This window comes from Rhodnius prolixus, unplaced genomic scaffold (genome assembly GCF_049639745.1).
Source record: "Rhodnius prolixus isolate KJV_2025 unplaced genomic scaffold, Rpr scaffold_6, whole genome shotgun sequence".
Taxonomy (NCBI): domain Eukaryota; kingdom Metazoa; phylum Arthropoda; class Insecta; order Hemiptera; family Reduviidae; genus Rhodnius; species Rhodnius prolixus.
Window position 1 is genome coordinate 5,440,555 of NW_027411634.1, and position 20,507 is coordinate 5,461,061.

The 20,507-nt window shown below is 36.1% G+C and overlaps 1 protein-coding gene across 9 annotated transcripts in view; it reads right to left on the reverse strand.

Annotated features, from left to right (window-relative positions):
- The window catches only part of Sema5c (Semaphorin 5c), a 407,260-nt gene that overhangs the window by 284,214 nt on the left and 102,539 nt on the right, over positions 1-20,507 (reverse strand). For all 9 annotated transcript variants that reach the window (XM_074140398.1, XM_074140399.1, XM_074140396.1 and 6 more), the window contains one exon: positions 15,211-15,251. The gene's annotated coding sequence lies outside the window, so the exon portion shown is untranslated. The remainder of the gene's footprint in view (positions 1-15,210; positions 15,252-20,507) is intronic.

Here is a 20,507-nt window from a genome sequence, read left to right on the forward strand (position 1 = left end):
GACCAAAAACGAAATCGTGTGAAGTGTTGCAAGGACGGTTTGCAGCTGATCCAGAAGAATCCGCAGGACTTTAAGCGTCGTTTCGCCACTGTGGATGAAACATGGATACATCACTACACTCCTGAGACCAAAGAACAATCTAAACAATGGGTTACCAAGGGGGAATCTGCGCCAAAAAAGGGCGAAGACCGTTCCTTCGGCCGGAAAGATTATGGCGACTGTCTTTTGGGATTCGCAAGGAATAATCCTCATCGACTATCTAGAAAAGGGTAAAACTATTACAGGTGCATATTATTCATCGTTATTGGACCGTTTGAAAACCGAGCTGCAAGAAAAACGCCCACGATTGGCCCACAAAAAAGTCCTTTTCCATCACGACAACGCACCAGCTCACACCTCAGCAGTTGTGGTCGCAAAATTAATGGAAATAGGGTTCCAACTCGTTTCACATCCCCCCTATTCTCCAGACTTGGCTCCCTCGAACTACTATTTGTACCCCAATATGAAGAAATGGCTGGCGGGAAAAAGATTTTATTCAAACGAGGAGGTGATTGCAGAAACGAATGGCTATTTTTCAGACTTGGACAAATCCTATTATTCGGAAGGGATCAACAAACTAGAGCAGCGTTGGACGAAGTGTATAAGCCTAAAAGGAGACTATGTTGAAAAATAAAAAAGGTTTACCCCAAAAAATTAAGTGGTTTTTATTTTTGCACGGACTTTTCAAACGACCCTCGTACACTCAACTGATACTTTTAGAAGACCATCATCACACCCAGTAGTGAAAGCCTTAAACAGTATTTCTCTGAGAAAAGTGGCAATTCAAAATTACAGGTCTACTTGTATACAATTAAATAGTTTTTAAAGAAGTCGTATTTTTTGTTTTTTGTTATTTCCGGGAAAATCCTCTCCCCCAAAAAAAACAAATTTTAGTAAATTAGCACCACTTCCGGTTCGGCTAAATTTGTCTAAAAACTTTTTTCTTTTTTTTAATGGGTCTCAAAGTGGCATCGATTTGAAAAAAAATAATTTTATAATTTTTATAATTTTCATTTTTTTGAGTTATACTCAAAAATTTCACCCAAAAAACATTTGGAACAGGAAAAAAAACAACAAAAAACCACTTCAAACTCACGAAGACTCATCGGACATGTTTCCGGAGACCGATTTAAAATCTTTGGCCTGCATGAACGTAATCATTATCTTCTCCTTAGTTAAAGTGAGAGGATGTAAATATGGTTTTAGCCATATTTATTCTCTGACATACGGACGAATACTGCGTTAGTCACCTGACATTCCAATGCCCCCAGAGATAAGGAAGCGGATATGCTATTAGGATGTAAGGATGAGCAAGATCAACTCTCAGATGTACTATGGTGGTACTCTCTCTCAGAATGCAGAATAGAAAAAATAAATAAAAAGAAAACCCATTATAATGTAAAAAAAACAAGAATTTCAATTAAGGAATCCTAATAAAGAATCGTTAAAAGCAACAATTACAGGCTTTTAACGATAAACTAAGTACGAAAGCGCTGACAAACGGCAACCAGCAGAATTATCTTCTCTAATTGCTGGGAATTAATACGTTAAAAGATGAATTATTGTAATGGCACTGGAAATAAGCTCTTTTTAATTTTCACAAAATGATGTAAATGAGAATGTCTGTCATGCTTATTAGAATTTAAAAAATAAGATAAGAAATAGAGCTCGCTCCAAGGTGATCTGGAAAACTCGGCCATTTGATAATTCAAGTCAATGATGAATGCATCATTTATTGAATACTTGTTTCAATTTCATTTAAGGATTGGAAAATTTAGTAAGAAAATGTGATTGAAATGTCAATGAAAGTCGTGATTGGAATTTTTCCAGGGCAGCAACTTTTTTTTTGTTTGTTAATCTTTTATTGTAATTTACCACTGCAACAGCTGTTGCAACAAGCAAATACGGTGAAAGAGAAAAGAGATAGAAGAAAATCATGAGTGGAGAAGGCATCCAGTGGTGTCACTCCCGTAACGTGCTTTGCTTTCACGATAAGAGAAGATCACGAGGCCATCTTCTCTTCAATCTCCTTAGAGGATTACCTGGTAATGTGGAGGAAGATAGATGTTCTACGAAAGGGTTAGGATGAGCTGCTGTAGAGGAATGAAATTTGAAGAAACGAGTGTTAGCAAGATCTGTGATGAAAAGGATTTTGAGGTCATTATGGATAGTGGAGGTTAGATACATAGAACGGAGCGTTAAGAAGTTTACGAAGTATTTTTGACTGTAATGCCTGGAGGCGTAGTGAGTTGGAACGCTTAGTCGATCCCCATACTTCAACGCCGTATGGCAAAATAGGTCGCAGTAACAGTAGATATAAGAGTCTTTTGTTATGTAGGTTAAGTTTCGAACGTTTGTCAAGTAGTCTGGCGAGAAGTTTGTATCGTTGGTTACTTTCTTGTCTTTTCAGTCTAGTATGGGAATTCCATGACAACCGTTTGTCTAGGTGGTGTACTTTGTACAAAGATAGCGTACTTTGTCCACAGTTGGTATAGGAATTTGGTTCAAGATGATGGGAGGTAGGATTTTCCGTCTGAGAGTAAATACTAAAAACTTTGACTTCGTAACGTTGGTTTTGATTCTCCATTTGAAAAGCCAGTCCTGTAAGTGGTTGATGTGTGTTTGTAGAGTTCGTGTAGCGATAAGAGGATCGGAATGAGTATCGTAGAAAGAATGGTATTTGGATGTTGAGGTGTGTCTGCTGTATACAAGGAGTAAAGAAGAGGACCTAGGACACTGCCCTGAGGAACACCAGCTCGAGCTAGACGGATATCAGAGTCTTCTGCTCCACAGTTGACTCTGAAATATCGGTCTTTTAGGCAGCAACTTAAATTAAAAATAAAGTTTTAAAAAAATGGAAATACCGTGAAAAAGTAATTCGAAAATTTTAATAAAAGTGGTAGGCCTTAAATTGGGAAATTGGAGGAAAACCTATTAAATAAACAAAAGACTTCCCAACTGGAGAGAGTCAGCGAAAGAGTTACATTTCCTTTTATTGCGATTCTGGCCAAAACGTAATAAAAATGACCTAAAAACGGGGAAAAATAGTAAACAAATACGGGAAACCAGTTTCCCCTTTCCGCGATTTTCCTTTTTTGCAAAAAAAAATTAAACCAAAGAGTTCAAACAAATATTTTGAACTACTACGTATAGGAAATATGCAGGTGTAAGCTTTGTCCTAAAGAGGAGGTCGTCAGCTGTAGTTATGCTGATGAAAATGGTCACTCTAAAGAGGAAGTGTTACAAACGTAAACTGGTACAAATATAACGAAGCATAAACAGGAAATAATCAAGTGTAGTGTTACTATAGTAATGAACCCGAGAGCCCAGAACACAATGCTGGACTGGCCCCTCGTAACATACATACGTACATACACACAAGGACAAGGATCGTTACAGGATGGATACGGCGGCTGCATTATAACAGTGTAGCCAAACTACTGTACTGATAGTTGCATTACAAAAGAACCATGCAATTTCTCTATTTCACTTTGTGAATGTATGTAAATTGAAAGTTGAAAATGGTCAAGAGTAAACTCATTTTTCAATCTACAATCTACATTTAGATTTTTCACCGAGGAATCCCTTTGAAATTCTCTGGATGAGATTTTTTTTAGATAAGCTAGAAGAGAAAGTTAGAGAAGCATACAATTCCTTTGTGTCTATGTGGAATGAAAAGATCGTAGATGGGTATTTCGCATCCGAGTAGGTTAGAATGACAATCTAGAGTGAAGAAGAGTTGCAGCAGAAGAGTTTTTTGGATTAAGGAGTGTACAGGAGATTACAGTAGCTATCTCACGAAGTGAGTCCGATTCTAGTTCTAGTGAGGAGAATCGGTCGTAAGTTTCGAGAAATTTGTTCTGTGTTGTCTGGGGAGTTTCTGGATGTTACTATTACAGGTCAGGCTCCAGGCCGAACAAGCACAGGAGTAACATCATCCTGATGACCACTTTGTAGAGGTCGAGTTTGTTCTGTACAGTGATCTTTGAGTCTCGTAAGAGTAAAGTTCTCTTGTAGTGCATAGAGTTCATTTTATCCTGGAACGTGATTAGTGAAGGTCAGTTTGTAGTCCCAAAGTTAAGCCGAAGAATCTGATATGATTAGACCACGAGATCATCTAATCTGTCTGTTGAGGAAAGGTCCACGTTTATTAAAGAGCATGCCATTTTTCTACAAAAGCAACAGCAACACTATTCGGGTATAATTCCTTTATAAAATAGAAATAATCATGAATTCTTGCTCGAAGCTTGAATATTATAATTAATTACACAGCTAATAGAAGTAACTGAGCTCAATTCGGGGTACTACGTGTTCGGCAAGCTCAATTTTCACTATTCCCTTATCTAGTCTATCCCCTTTTTGGAAGTTGGGAAGCACACGTAACAGAATTCATATTTTTGGGAATAGAATGCTGCAAAATAAGTAACGATTCTTTTAGAAAAGTCGGATGAAAAATTGATGGAAATAATTTCAAGTAAATCAAGGAAAAACTAAAATAAACTTTAAAAAATACCCACAAGTTAAACGTTCTAATGGGAAATAGATTTGGTGCTATAAAAAGTATATAGACACGTGGAGGGACATAAACCACGTAGAACAATTCCAGATCTTACAAGAAGTACACGTGGTCTGAGAGTAACTGTACCAAATCACTAAAATTCAAACAACTAGCATCTTCCTGATCTCTAACACAATACTATACAGTGTTGTTTACACTTGCTTTGGACACCACTTAAACAACACTATCGGGAATTCTATATTTATAGTTGTACCTAAATAGATTCTACCTTAAATCACCCCTAAATTGAAATTCTATTATCAAGTAAAAATTAATATATACAGGGTGTCCCGAATTTAAATGTCATAACTTCGGGAGCGTGTAGGGGATCGATAAACTAAAAGAAAAAGTGGTATAGAGATATGCTCGTTTTTGCTTCGTTTTGGAGAAAATCGCAAAAAACATAAAACGTAGTTTTTATTTCTGTACTTTATGGGCTGATGAAAATCCACGGGCTGTTAGGGAATGGAGGTTCCAGCATGAATTTGCTGTTAACGTTTGGCTCGGAATTTTGAACGAGTCTGTAGTGGGACCATTTTTTTTACCCCGCAGATTAAATGCAGCCAGATATACAGACTTTTTGGAGAACGAGTTGCTTAATTATTTAGAAGATATCAACCTGCAGCAACGCATCGAAATGTGGTTCCAGCTCGATGGGTGTCCAGCTCATTATGGCAGAGCTACTCGAGCTTGGCTAGACAACCATTATCCACGAAGATGGATTGGACGTGGAGGAGTAGTATCTTGGCCACCCCGATCGCCTGATCTGACACCACTGGACTTTTTTGCATGGGGTCTCCTGAAGCAGGAAGTTTATTCGTTACCAATCAACTCAAGAGAGCAATTACAAGACCGAATCGTGGCTGCAGTACACCAAATATCACCAAATCAGTGTTTGGCTGCAACACGAGCTGTCCGTACTAGATGCAATGCTTGCATTGCTGCAAGAGGGCAACATTTTGAACAATATTTACATTAGGCAAGTGACAACGCGAACAAATAAATATGAATTAAAAAGTAATAAATAAGTACAGAAATAAAAACTACGTTTTATGTTTTTTGCGATTTTCTCCAAAACGAAGCAAAAACGAGCATATCTCTATACCACTTTTTCTTTTAGTTTATCGATCCCCTACACGCTCCCGAAGTTATGACATTTAAATTCGGGACACCCAGTATATTGGAAAATAAATTTTCAGATTCTTTCTACACTGCCGACTTACCTTCTAACCTTAATACCTCTATGTACACCTTCGCTGACGACACTGCCATTCTCCCCACACACTCTGACTCTATCCTCGCAGTACGCTCACTACAGTCCCACCTTCACTCAATAGAACCTTGGTTAGAAAACTGGCGTACAAAAATTAACCCAACTAAGTCTAAATACATAGTCTTCACACTCAAACGACAAACTCCACCACCTGTCTTCTTACATCATACCACCTATCCCACCAGCCGACCATGTGCGGTACCTAGGAATGTACCTAGACAAGAGACTTACCTGGAACCCCCATACGAGACTTAAACGTACCGAACTAAACAAACGATACAAACTTCTAGCCAGACTACTCGACAAACGCTCAAAACTCTCACTACAGAACAAACGACGACTCTATACAGCTCTTCTCACCACCAATATGGGACTTACGGACTCGAACTTTACGGAACAGCTAAAAAATCCAACATCAATAGAGTGCAAACACTCCAATCCAAAATACTCCGCCGCTTAGTAGACGCTCCATTCTATGATAGCAACCACACCATACATACAGATCTCCAAATTCCACTCATCTCCGAACTTGCCAAAATTCGATATAAAAATGTTCACCAAAAACTCTCACTTCATCCCAACTTTTTAGCTGCAAACTTATCTACAACTACGCTACCCTCCAATCCTCCTCGAAGACGGCTGAGGCGCCGTGACCAACTGGGTGACTAATGGCGGCCATCACTGGATGACCGTCATTCACGTCTGCCACGCTATTTATTTATACACTTAACTCATTTACCTATTGTACCCTGTAGGTACAGGTGTAAATTACATTAAAAGGATAAATAAAAAAAAAGATTCTTTCCAGAATCACTAGAAAAATTTAATTCGTAAAAACTTGATTTATAAATGCACTTTTCGGGAACAATTGTTATCCTGTAGCAACTGAATTTGTTTCTCTCTAAGCACTGTGAAGGAGTGATGTTACTAAATGAGCTTCAAAGCGCTGTAAAATGTTATACTCTTCAATCAGATCAAGATCTAACATTCAGATACAAATTTTCAGACTCCAAAATTAATAATTTAATTTATTCATTAACAATACCGAATTCATCGTAAATTATTATTTTAAATTTGCATGCTTATCTATGAAATATGCTCTCTTTTTTTTTTAAATCACTTCCACTCTCTCCAAAAACCTCAAGGATCTCATAATATCCCACCAAAATATTATATCACAATATGGAAAAAATCTTTCCAAATATTTAGAGATTCCTTTTCCCTATCATAATTCTAATAAAATACTTGAGAACATATATTTGATCATAATAATAAGAACAACAATTCTACCAAAAAATTTGGTAATAACAAAGATAAAGGCGGGAATAATGTAGAAATCATATGTTTAATGAACATGAAAGAGTACAAGGGAATTGTTATTCTCTGTTCAGTCTTTCAACGAAGACTATTAAAACCTGTAAACAGTACTGTTTTTTCTTGGATTTACTGGAGAAGATTTTTTTATAAATAAAACTATAAAATAAAACTTCTTTTCTTTTTTTAATCTTTTATTGAAATTTGCTTGTTGCAACGGTTGTTGGATAGTGTCTTGATTGAAGATTGGAGAAGGCACCCAATGGTGACACTCCATTAACGTGATCAGATCACTATACTGTTATGAGGAGTGTAGGTCACGGGGGCCATCTTCTCTTCAATCTCCTTGGAGGATTGCCTGGTAATGTGGAAGAAGATAGGTGTGTTCAATTGAAAGGATTAGGATGAGCTGCTGTAAAGGAATGAAATTTTAAGAAACGAGTTTTAGTAAGGTCCGTTAATGAAAGGGATTTTGAGATCATTATGAATGGTGAGGTTAGAAATGTAGAATGGAGCGTTAAGTAGTTTTCGTAGTATTTTTGGACTGTAAAGTCTGGAGGCGAAGTGAGTTGGAACTCTTAGTCAATCCCCATTACTTCGATGCCGTATGACCAAATAGGTCGCAGTAACAACAGGTATAGGAGCCTTTTGTTATGTAAGTTGAGTTTAGATCGTTTGTCAAGTAGTCTGGCGACAATAAAAACATAAAATGAAAATATTAGCCATAATTTCCTTAATAATTAATAAAATAAAATGATCAGCTGATAAGTTATTTATTATATTTATATTATTATTAACACCAATAATAATTAAAACAATTCAGGTTATGGAAAAAAGCAATGACCTTGTCATGATTTTATTTAAGATTGAGACAAGAACATGGAGAGGTGGAGTGTATATATATATATATATATGTATAGAGGAAGGAACCGGTTTTAAACACAACGTTATAGCCCAAGCAGTGACCAACCAAAGCAAAACTAATAAACAAAGCAAATTCAGCCATACATACATACATCAAACAAAAGCAATCAACACTAACACCAAATCAAATACCTCTTCTACTTAAGTGAACTTACTAACTACGTACATACAGTCACACATCTAACAACAATTACCAAATTATCTCCAATTATCCCCCAAAGCTGTTTAATGTAATTATATTGTAAATTAAGGAGTGTATTCGATGTCCGCACGAAAAATGAGACATATTAATAGGGACATTTCTACCGCTCAAATTAGCCCTAACACGCTATTTACCTATTCGTTTCCTGTGCTTCTAACACCACTGTATACTTTTCCTCTTTGCTTCGTAACATAAACGTAGATAAAAAAAAAATGTAGTGTTTGTATTTGAAACTTATTTATCAATATTTATTCTCTGTTTTATTGCTTTTCGTTAATGTTTTCTGATTAATTTATTATCACATACAAATTAATAACTTATTTACGTTGAAATGGTAATAATAATAAAAAATCACAGTTAACAGTGAATTTTATTACAATCGATGGATAAATATAACATTTTATCTTAGGGGAAGAAAACTATACATCTCTCTCCTCATGCCAATATGGACTTACGGACTGGAACTCTATGGCGCTGCCAAAAAATCCAACCTTAACCGCATACAAATCCTTCAGTCTAAAATCCTCCGCCGTATTACGAACGCTCCTTTCTATGTGTCAAACCTCACCCTTCATACCGACCTCAATATTCCATTTGTAACCAACCTCGCTAAATCCCGCTACACTAAATTCCATAAACTCCTCAGATCCCATCCCAACCCACTCGCACAACTCCTTTCATCCCAATCACTTCCCGGAAACCCCGTACGACGGCTCAGGCGTCGCTGGCCCCGAGATCACCTGAGGAGCTAACGATGGTCACCACTGGGTGACTGTCATTCACGACAATCACGCCATGTCTATACTTATTTAGCCATGTCTATACTTATTTAGCACATTTACTTGTTGCATATATATTTGTGCAGTTGTAAAATTCTAATAAAGAAAAAAAAAAAAAAAAAAAAAAATCTTAGAGATAGGGGAGAATCCTAGGAGACAATCAAAGATTTTGGGGTGAATAGGGAGAAGAGGAGATTAGTCAAATTAGTGTTTGTCCCTGGCAGGAGACATTAATTTGGTACCAAACATTGGTTAGAATATCTCGTAACATGTAAGGCTCGTGACTTTTTTTAGCGCACATTCTAAAATGAATTTATTTCCGGTAAACTTCTCCATTACTAAAACCTTGAGAAGGTGAAAAGCTAAAGAGAAAAGTAAGAGAAGAATAGATTAAAAAAAAAAAATAAAAAGAATATACACACAAAAAAAATTGAGCATTTCCGTTTTTAATTAAGTTATACACAGACCGAGCTACTTTATACAGTGAAAAGTTTCAAAAACTTTTCAAATTATAATTCTAAAGTCGTTTCAAAAATTTACACATTTAATTGAATAAAAAATTGAAATCGTATTTTAAGCAAAGTGAATAATTCATATCGTTAAGTGAAAAATCTTAATTATTCAAAAAAAAAGGGATGAATTTAAAGTTTAAAGCACTAACCAATTTCAACTTTTCCAAAATAAACTACAAGAAATAGAAATAAAAAAAATATATCCGGTACAAACACTCCCAGGACTTCCGATCACTACCAATCTCAAGAATTTTATAACTACAAAATTCAAAATAATCCTTTAGAGTCGTAATAACCAAAACATTTTTGCAGAACCTTCATAATTCGACAGGATTCCCCCAACACTAGGGAACCCAAATGTTATCTAAACCGGAAGTACCACCAGATTTTTCCTCTTCTTTTTTGAGATTATTTTTCGAGAAAATGGTTTTATAATTTTCTAGGTCATATTTTGATTCCTTAAAAAATACCATTACCGTATTTTTTTTTTTTTTTTAAATGATTTAAGGCGCGTCAACATCTAAGTTTATTGGCGCCCGGAGCTTTTTTCAGTGCACTGCCGGTCTCCGGACAGTGTTCTCTCGTTACAGACAATACTGTCCATCACCGGACAGTGAGCTGTAAGAAGCTCCTAGGAATATAAAATCTATGGGTCAGTAGCTGGGTTCGAACCGGGGACCTCCGCGTGGTAGTCCAGTACGCTAACCGCATAGCTAATCCCTTACCTATTACCGTACGATATTCTTTTTATCTTTAATCCTTAAGGATTAAAATGAGTTGCTAAAGTTTCCAGTGACAAGAAAATAGGTCAACTCACTTATTGTGTGTATTTTTCGATGTGCGATCTTTTTTTAATTTAGAAAATAGCTTCAGAATTCGTTTTAAGGGCAGTTCTGGGAAGCAATATGCTTCCTCTATGGAACTTCATCGTTAATTTCCGGTTTTGTACACTATATAATTTACGTAAGAGAAAACTACATATTTTTAATAAAACATGTAAGAACTTTAAAAATTTAAAAAATGGTGCTTTTAGGTTGACTTTTTTTTTAAAACAGTGTATTTGTATTTATGTAAACAATAAATAAAAATACTTGAAGCGTACAAAAATAAAAATACGCACAAAAGGAAGGAAGTCAGAATCAGGCTGCTGGGATTTCGAGAAATATCTGAGAATTTATAGAGGATTATAACGGATACATGTGTTTGTCTGTCTTTAAATTCTATGGTACATAAATATATATGTATTTTGTGAGATATAACCTCCCCAAAAGTTTTCAGTCTCGAATGAGAGAGAGATGAGATGGGGAGGAACAATGATAACACGAAAGTGCGGGGGGGGGAATGTTGTGAGGCATAAGTTATATAAACATGGGATGTAATTAAATTAGACAACGCACCATGGATCATCGTGTAAAGTGGGCCATAGTGTGTAAAGTATGAGATAGAGAGAGAGAGTGAGAGAGCCACTGAGCAACTCTTGGTTAGACCGGAGAGAGTAGCGAAGAGCACTGGGGCAAGGGCTGAAGAGAAAGAGAAGCGGATGTGACGTTGAAACTATTATAACAAGGGCGAAAAACAAACAAAAAAATTTATTTCCTTCATCGCTCGCTGACCATTTATATAGCAAGACTGTCCAGAAGCCCTAACTACAGTTCATTCGGAGACTCCCCTGGCCTGGGGAGACTAGAAGAGTAAAAGTAGCCCTCAGTATCCCAGAAAGTAAGACAGGCAGCGGAGGGAGAGACCGGAAACTCTCTCAATCTACTGTTTTCCTTCATCCACATTTCTAGTCCCACATTGAATAATAAAGATGTTTATTAGCAGGACTCCAAGCAACGGGTATTATTTTAACCCTAATCTAACCACCACGTCCAATCTCGGTCCTTAGGGACTAAGCCAACAATTTTATTAAATCTAAGTCAGAGATGAGAAAGAATGAGTGACCAAAACCAAAAACAATTATTCTTATTAATTTTCTTGCAGCAAATCCTTCCGAATGGTGCTCTGAAAGGAGCCCTAGTTTGATTGATTGCCCTAGCGACAAGTTATTGAAATTAAAAAATGAACTTCAGCTCGCAATTTAAACTTAAATTTATATAAATAAACAAGGTCATATCGATCCGCCGACCATTCAAGCACGATTATTTCCCTTTTACATTTTTTTGGTGGGCGATATTTATTTTATTATTTTATATTATTTATTTTATTTTTTGTAAACAAACAATAAGGTCACATGAGAACAATGACCTTTGCTACTACAATACAAAGGCCAACTGAGTTGGTGTGGCCACAGAAGGAGAATAACTAGGTGGCTAAATAAGATTTATGAATGGATGTTACCGGGGGATAAGAAAGAGAAAAAACGACCATGACAGCCGCGAGTGGATAGAATCCTGGAGAAGATGGCGGGTGGAGTACTTTGGCCTGGTAATCCTTAAGAAAAAGGAGAAGTCGATGTTAGGTAAGTGAGGATATAGTGATGGAGGCGAACAGTAGAAAGTTTACTTCAATCTGGACAAAATTATTGAAGTAACACCATAGTCAGCTGAGGGATGAAGATCTATATGTTGGTGAGACTTGTCATTACTTGGGGCAGTGAAATCCTGTTCGCTATAAGCAAGGGTCTTCTTCAGCAAAAAAAAGTAAGCAAGTTTAAGGAGGAAGTCCACACGACGATCGTAGGACTGACAAAAGAGAAACTTAGCTTGGTAAGGGAGGAGAAATGGGAAATTTTTCATCCTAAACGAGCAGCCTTAAATTATTCCTTATATAAAGTGCTAGAGATTGAAAAAGGCTATGTTTTCAGAGATAAAGAGCCAATAGGCCGCCTAAAATTAAGATTTGAACGATAGACGGTTGACTATCAAGAATTAGCGGCCCTTTTAGGCACTGACTGCGTAAGAATTCAGGCGTTAACAGTACCAATTGTTTCCCATCCACCTCTCGCCGCCTAAAGGTTATTATACCAAGGCGTCAGATAGAAACTATCCAGTCAAAAGATGCTGGATAATTTACAAGTTAATCCTAGAAGCAGAACTTTAAAGAGGCAAGATGAGGCCCACAAGTTTTGGTTCACGAAGAAAGGCTAGTCATAATTTATACTTCAATTCATCAGCCTCTGAAAATAGTGAAGATCATGACCACCTTGCCGCAAAACCTCGTCTGAAAATTAGATACATATACAGAGCCAATTAGAATGATGTGGGAAGAAGTGGAGAGCCGAGTAGCTGATGGAAGATACCACGTTTTGTCCAGAGTATCTAAAAATGACAGCAGCCAAAACCACCCCACCTGGCATCGCGCTAGCTGTCAGCATTGCGCGTTGCCCATAACACCTCTGTGGTTTTAGACAGCGGATGTATCGTGTAAATTACACCACCATAACAAGTCCCTCACTAGTCCATACTTTCTCTACAGATGCACTAATATTTTGGAAACATAAAACTGTAAAAGCTGAATTTCACATTTTTTTTATCTTCTTCCATTTTGTTTTCTTACTAATGATGGTACTAATGCTTCTCCATCTGATCTGCTCGTTGCTATTTTAAGTTTTTGGGGCAATACGATACAATAGTGCATTTCATTCCACGCACAAATTCTCTTTCTATCTCTCTACGAACAGATGCATTGGAATAGATCTTCTAATCTTGAATTATCACTAAAGATACACGCTGTTTTAAAAACCTCTGAACTTGAAGAAGGACATAGAATTGGGCTTAGAATGCTCTTAAGGAGAAGCAGAAGCGTAGATCTCTTTAAAGAATTGTTTTAATGTAAATTCGTTGATTCGAAATTAATTCTACTATTATAACATATAAGGTAAATGATTTAAGTGGTGAATCCCCACGCATAGATACTGGATTCGAGTACAGCCGCTGCCTCTTAGATAGCAGGCTTTTCAACAAAAAGGGGGTTTAATGTAAAATCATACCTTTTTTAAATGGAAAAGATGGTAAAGAATAATGTCAATACGATTTTTTTTTTACAAAATGAATAACTAAACACTATAACACCTCTAATAAGTGTTCAAATAACAGGAATACAAACACATACACACAGTACAGGTATTTTTATACACACACTTCAAGTTACAAGAACAAGTCGCACATAGTCAAACATTCCACAGATTTACTAACTGACAAAACACAGAATGAAGATTTGTAATATGTAAAGGACAAAGTGGGCCGGTTTAAAATAAGAGAGTTCAACTCTGCGTACTCCAGAGATGGGCTAGTCATTACAGGAAGGTTATAAGAGAGGAAGGGTACATGCCAGTGTTTAGAACTCTAAAGGAGATTATCGTATGTATGTATGTGAACACACAACACAACAGACGTCCATCTTTTGGTCCAGGTTAATTGTAATAGTTGTAGCCTGCCATTCCCTGTCTCCCTTTAGTGGCTTTTAACAGCATTTGTGCGTGTGAATAAGTGTGGTACTTTGGTGAAGATTATTTAAACTAAATGTACTGTGATACTGGGGGTCGATTTCCTATTTTGTGGTCGTAACGTGAATAACCTAAGTTGTTAAATCCGGTTATGAGAAAGTCATTTAAGATAGAACTTTTATTTGTCGGCAACAAAATCAAAATTGCTCGAAAAAAGTTTACAAAAAAATTCAAAAGCTGGAGACTAGGCAGCCAAAACTTACAAACGAAAGAGTAAAGATCGTATATATTAAGAAAAAAGCACAAGATTATGTATATATACATTGCATGAGATACAAAGTAAAGACGCCTATGGTTCTGTTAATTGAAGAGAACACCCTGTCGTCAAAGATTATTGAGCAAATTTGGCAAATAGAGCAAAAGGATCGTCCCCTCCACCTTTTTTCCTCGCAGGATAAAATAAGGAAGATATTTATGGATACGGTCTTCAGGAGAATCTAACCATGGAAATGGAAGCCATCAATGAGACGCCACGGTAGCCGAGCGGTTAAGATACTAGACCCGCAATACTAAGATGTATTGTTGGTTTAGTGGGTTCGATTCCTCAGTCCAGGTCTTGTATTTTATTAAATGGTTAATAAGACAAATTTATAGTAAAGTATGTTAGGGGGTTAGAGACTAGACCTGCAAAGCTTAGATGTATTGTTGGTTTAGTGGGTTCGATTGCCCCTGGTCTAGGTTTTGGATTTTATTTAATTCTTAATATGAGAAATTTACAGTAAAGTATGTTTGCTAGACGCCTCCGTCTACGACACCTAATTGGTAGTTGGACGTTAAGCTCGCCTGCAAATATAGGAAAGCCATCAATTGAATTCTGCACAAGAAAATCTATCGAAAAAAGGCACTTCTGCTAAAAAAATATAAAAAAAAATAAAAAAAGTTAGCTATCCGCCTCCACCTGCGACACCAGATTCGTTAATAGAATGTAAATCCCGCTTGAGGTAAATTTATTACCTAGTTCAGTTACCGGGTTAAGGTGAAGATGAACCAGTTAATCAGTAGCTTCACTAAATCTTAAAAGTGTGCTAAATCAATTTTTGTAACGGAAAACGCCAGCTATTTATTGAATATTTATCAAATTAAATAAATACATAATGTTAAAATCCAAAAACAAATTGAAAAAATGACAAAAATATTTAAACAAAACATAAAATAAACTTACTTGTCAATATAGTTGAGAGAAATAAACAATTACTGCATCACCTGTAACCAAAAAACAAAAAATGAATCTAACTCTTGAATCTTCTCCAAGTGAAACTGAATTTAGCTGAACTTTACAGCTGAACAATTAGTAAATATTTCTATTTGGAGCATATAATTAAAGGGATCAAACTTCAAAAAGGAGTTTATAAAGTACTACAACTGAATTCTAGGGCAGATAGTTGGTATTTTCAATGTTCTGTTTCAGCTGATAGAAGTTATACATACATGGCGAACAAATCAGCTGGAAAAGAGGAAATGAGAGAGAGAGTTGTGAGCTGGAAAAGCTTTTTGTTGTGTTTTCTATGAAAATACCATTTATCTGTAATAAGTATTCTTCGGGAAATTCATTGCTGTAACTTGGTGAGAATATTTAGTTTTTCCAGTCGGTAGTACTAATTATTAATTAAAGTTATCGAATTGCGGTTTCCGGTTTCTTTCATAACTTTTTTATACTCTTTAAAACTGTGTATATGAAAACGGGGTGGGGGGTCAACTGCGAGCCCTCATTTTTGGTCACGCGTCAGCCGCGTATGCGGGCAGGAATCCTAAAATCAAGTCACATATTCTGAAACTAGAGGTGACGGGCAACAAATTTTTTGGCTCAAATCACAACCGTTTAAGCAGGAAAGGCATTTGAGCCATCTTAAAATGAACACCCCTGCGCATATGTAGATCCGTTTAAATAAAGTTTTGTGCATGTATGTTGAGTAATCGCCTTAAGTTTTTTGTTACATTACATCTTAAGTTCAAATACATTTCTGTGTTTCCAAAACTGGAGGAGACATGTCTGTAAAGTACATTGGATCTATGGGATTGAAAAAATAACTGCCATTTCAGTCTAGTAAAATTTATTCTGCCGAGCTTTCGACCTAGGGACTAGGTCATCTTCAGGGCTGTGGAACATATTTACAGATTGTTAACAATAATTCTATAGAAATGAATGTACGAGTATAATAAAACGAAATTTACAGAAATTATTTACCTAGTTTAGAAAACTACTTTTATAATAGGTAAATAATTTTTGTAAATTTCATTATATTATACATATTCATTTCAAAAGAATCATTGTTAACAAACTGTAAATATGTTCCACAGCCCTAAAGATGACCTAGTCCCTAGGTCGAAAGCTCGGCAGAATAAATTTTACTAGACTGAAATGGCAGTTATTTTTTCAATCCCATTGAAACTATGAATCAGTCACCAAAAAGAATGAACAACAATTACATTGGATCTGTTATTCAATACTTTATCGATGTCCTCTGATAGTAACTTATATATCAGTTTGCTCATAATTGTGTAGTAGAGTTAAAGTTATCTACTGTTCTGTCAAATCTGTACCAGGGATGTCTTGAGATGTATTTTAATGTCCATTGAAAGTGAAACAAAATAACTGGTGTAAGTTTCATTCAACAAGTATGGGCCAATGTTTTTTTGGAGGGAATTTTGGGGATCAACAGAGCGATAAATACACACAGACCGTGTAACCAATCAAAAATCTGCACGACTATGATATACTTCCTTTTTTAATCTACGCAGTGAATCAAATTAAAAATAATTAAAGGAAAAAACTTGTGAAAAAAGTCAAAATTTTACAATCAGCAGATATTTACACTGTTATCAATTCTCCTTAATAAGCGAACCGTATTCAAGGCGTTCTAAGAATCATTATCAATATAAAGATAACACAATAAAAAATAAAAAAGGCAATTAAAAAAACAGTAATGAATTAATCATAATAATCGCCTCATGAACATCTTAAAACTTCCTCATTCATAATAATGGCGAGAGATTTTACGTAGCATCTCAAATTTACGAAGGAAACTTTGCTTTTTCATCAATGAATTATTGGCTGAGAGTAATTGGCTCTTATTTTTTTTTTTTTTTTTTCGGCGCATCGACATCTTGGTCATTAGCGCCCACTATCATAGTTCTTCTTATTTCCTTATACTACACGAGCTGGGATGACACATGTGCAGACCCATAGCTTCCAATCACTACACCTTGCTTAACAAGGTAGGGTGGAGCCTGGGTCTGCAAAATTGTCTCCACACATCCCCTCTTATTTCATCGACCTTGTCGACGAGGGGGAGTGTGGAATATAATTGTGACATCCCTTAATTAAACTAACGTTTATACTACATATCTAAATCTGAATTAATAATTTTAAATGTTTTCTATTATATTTATTGTAGACAAAACCAAAAGTATTATAATTTCTAGGTTTACTATTTGCTTGGGCTTTACTGAATACTAAATCCGAGGAGGCTATTTACTCTACTAGCAGTTGGATGTGCAGTACTTTGAACTAATATTCCTGCACATCCTAAAATAAACTAGAGCTAAATATAATTAACCTAATGGGGTTGAAATACTCGTATAAAATTTCTTTCAACCCCGAGATAAAAAACCTAACCTAAACAGACATACGACTTTCTCGCCAATAAATACGTTCATGCCACTAAATACATTCACGCCAATAAATACATTCAAACTAATAAATACATTCACGCCAATAAATACATTCGTACCAATAAATACATTCATACTAATAAATACATTCTCACCTACATACAATACACTCATCCAAAGCATTCACACTAGGGGAAAGTACTCGATATTCCTTTCCCCTTTAAAAGGACTAACCTATAAATTAACCTAATTGCTAACCTAAATTTTAAAATATAAATTGATATGTTTTAGATACGTAAATAGCCTCCTGATGTAAGGAGAATCCTCTTGAAGGATAACGCGCTTGTCATGTGGCAGGCCTGCTGTTTCTCTCTGTGTTCGCAGTGCCTGCCACATGTTCCTATTCTCCTATTTAATTGTTAAATTTGTAGGAAGTATGATTGATATTAACTAATCAGCTGATAAGTTTGTTAAAATTAAATCTAATAATTTGCGAACATTGTGTAGTAAAGAAGTAGTTCATCATGAACATTAAAAGTGCTATTTTTGTAGAGACTGTACTTCTAGTAATGAACCAAAGCCGAGTACAATAATTTTTTGTTAAGCAAGGTCGAGTAGAACATGATGTTGATGACCTCTGGTAGAAAAATAAATATGGTCTTGACTCTGAGCATACAGCTGACGTGGCCAGTTTTCAATGTCTGCAACACGTGTTCGTTCAGCTGTGTAGATTTAACTGCTATGATATATGTTCTTTAATGAAGCTTTAACCAAATAGGGTTTACTTTTTCTTTTTCTTGTTTTTCATTAAATGTTTGAATTTATTTAATTTATTATCAAGCATTTAAGAATTTTTTTTTTTTTACTTTATTTTAATCTTAGCGCAGATAAGCTGAGTGATTTGGCGTTTACTGGATTCCAATGCGGAGATACCGGTTGCTGACCCTTCAATTTTTCTCTATCTAGGATCTTCTTAAAAAGCTAAGGGCGCCAATGAGATAGTATCTATAGTTAGCTGTAGATGAGGCTGATGTAGACGAGTACTGTAAAGGTGATTTAGGTAGCTACTACTTTATAGAGACGAGCGGAATATTAGTGATTTGATTAGAGACGCTGAAGGGCTGAAATAGAATGAAAGATAAGATTACTGAGAAAGAGTTAAAGGGCTGCTAGCATTAACCTAATAACTAACTAGGATAAACTAAATATGAGCTATTTCTAGAAGGATTGTCCTAAACTGGATGACGAGTAAAGTGATGTCGTGAAGAGAGAGTAAGAATGAATCCTCAGCGAGTGATACGCGATGCCCTGTATGCGATTGAGTGTCCTGAGCTATGGTCTGGCGTCCTTATACACTCTGCTTTGATAGCTTTTATTGTTCTGAACTAAATGTGAACTATTGTTCAAAGGATTGGCCTAAACAGGATGACGAGTAGAGTAACGTTGGGAAAAGAGTTTAAGAATGAATCCTCAGGGAGTGAATGCAATGCCCTGAATGTGATTGAGTGTCCCGAGCGGTGGTCTGGCGACCTTATATACTCTGCTTTGGTAGCTTCTATTGTTGTGAACTAAATATGAGCTGTTTCTAAAAGAATCGGCCTAAACTGGATGACTAGTGGAGTGACGTCGTGAAGAAAGTGTAAGAATGAATCCTCAGGGAGTGAATGCAATGCCCTGAATGCGATTGAGTGTCCCGAGCGGTGTCTGGCATCCTCAGCAAGTGATACGCGCTGCCTGAATGCGACTGAGTCCGATGTTTGGGCAGCTTCTAAAGTTCCGAGCCCTACCTGGCTTTAACCCTCTGAACGTTTCAAACCCAATTTTTCCTACTTTTCGAATTTCCATAATTCTGTGACTACCATAATATATAAATACAACTAATCTAATCTTTTAACTAGCAACATCTAATTGGAAAAGTAGTACGGCAGAAGAACAGATTAAGTGTTAGCACTAACAAATTATACCCTTAGGTTTAATTACAGGGTTTCAGAACCCTGTAGTAGTTTTGTACCGTTTTACTGATTGACTTCAACACAGGAAGTGTAGCAGCAGTAAACCTTGGCTAACAGGAGAAAAGGTAATTTGTAAAGGGTGTTAAGAAGAGGTATGTGTACTACTGAAGTACAGTCAGCTTGCCACCACCCTTTACAATATACTAGAGAGCCCTTTGTGTTCATTAGTCACTTTGCACAGCTCATTCTATAACACCAATAGCAATGCCATAGGTTAGTTAATCCTTCGGGGTTAACCGCTACGTCGGCGGCAATATTGTTGAATTTAACCCAGGCGCGCGCCTCTCTCCGTGGGATTACAATCTTTCATTCAAGATCCGGTTATTTATTTGGTTGAACAGGCCATTGATATACTAAATTTTAAGCTCATATGAAGTTAAGCTTAAGCGATAGTTTATTGTTTTATCCGTTATATGGTTTCACAAAATTTTGTATCTAGAGCTTAAATTTCAAATATAGAATAGAATAGAATAGAATAGAAAAGAAATTTATTATTCTGGGACAATTGTCCCCTAAGAATAAACACAGGTACAATTAGAGGCCTTAATAGTTTGGCCTGTGATTATACAGAAATTAAATAAATAAATAAATATTTACAAAAGTGAAAATATAATAAGTGAAAATGAAAGTAAAAATAAAATAATAAAACAGCAGAAATTAAGGAAATAAATTAAAACAATTAGAATTTCGGAGGAAGCTGAATAGAAAGGAGATAACTGAATAGACGGGATTTAAAGATGGATAGGGTAGGAGCATGGCGGACAGATGAAGGCAAGGAGTTCCAGAGAGAGGTAGCACGTATGAGGAAGGACTTGTCAAAGGATGAGGTACGGTG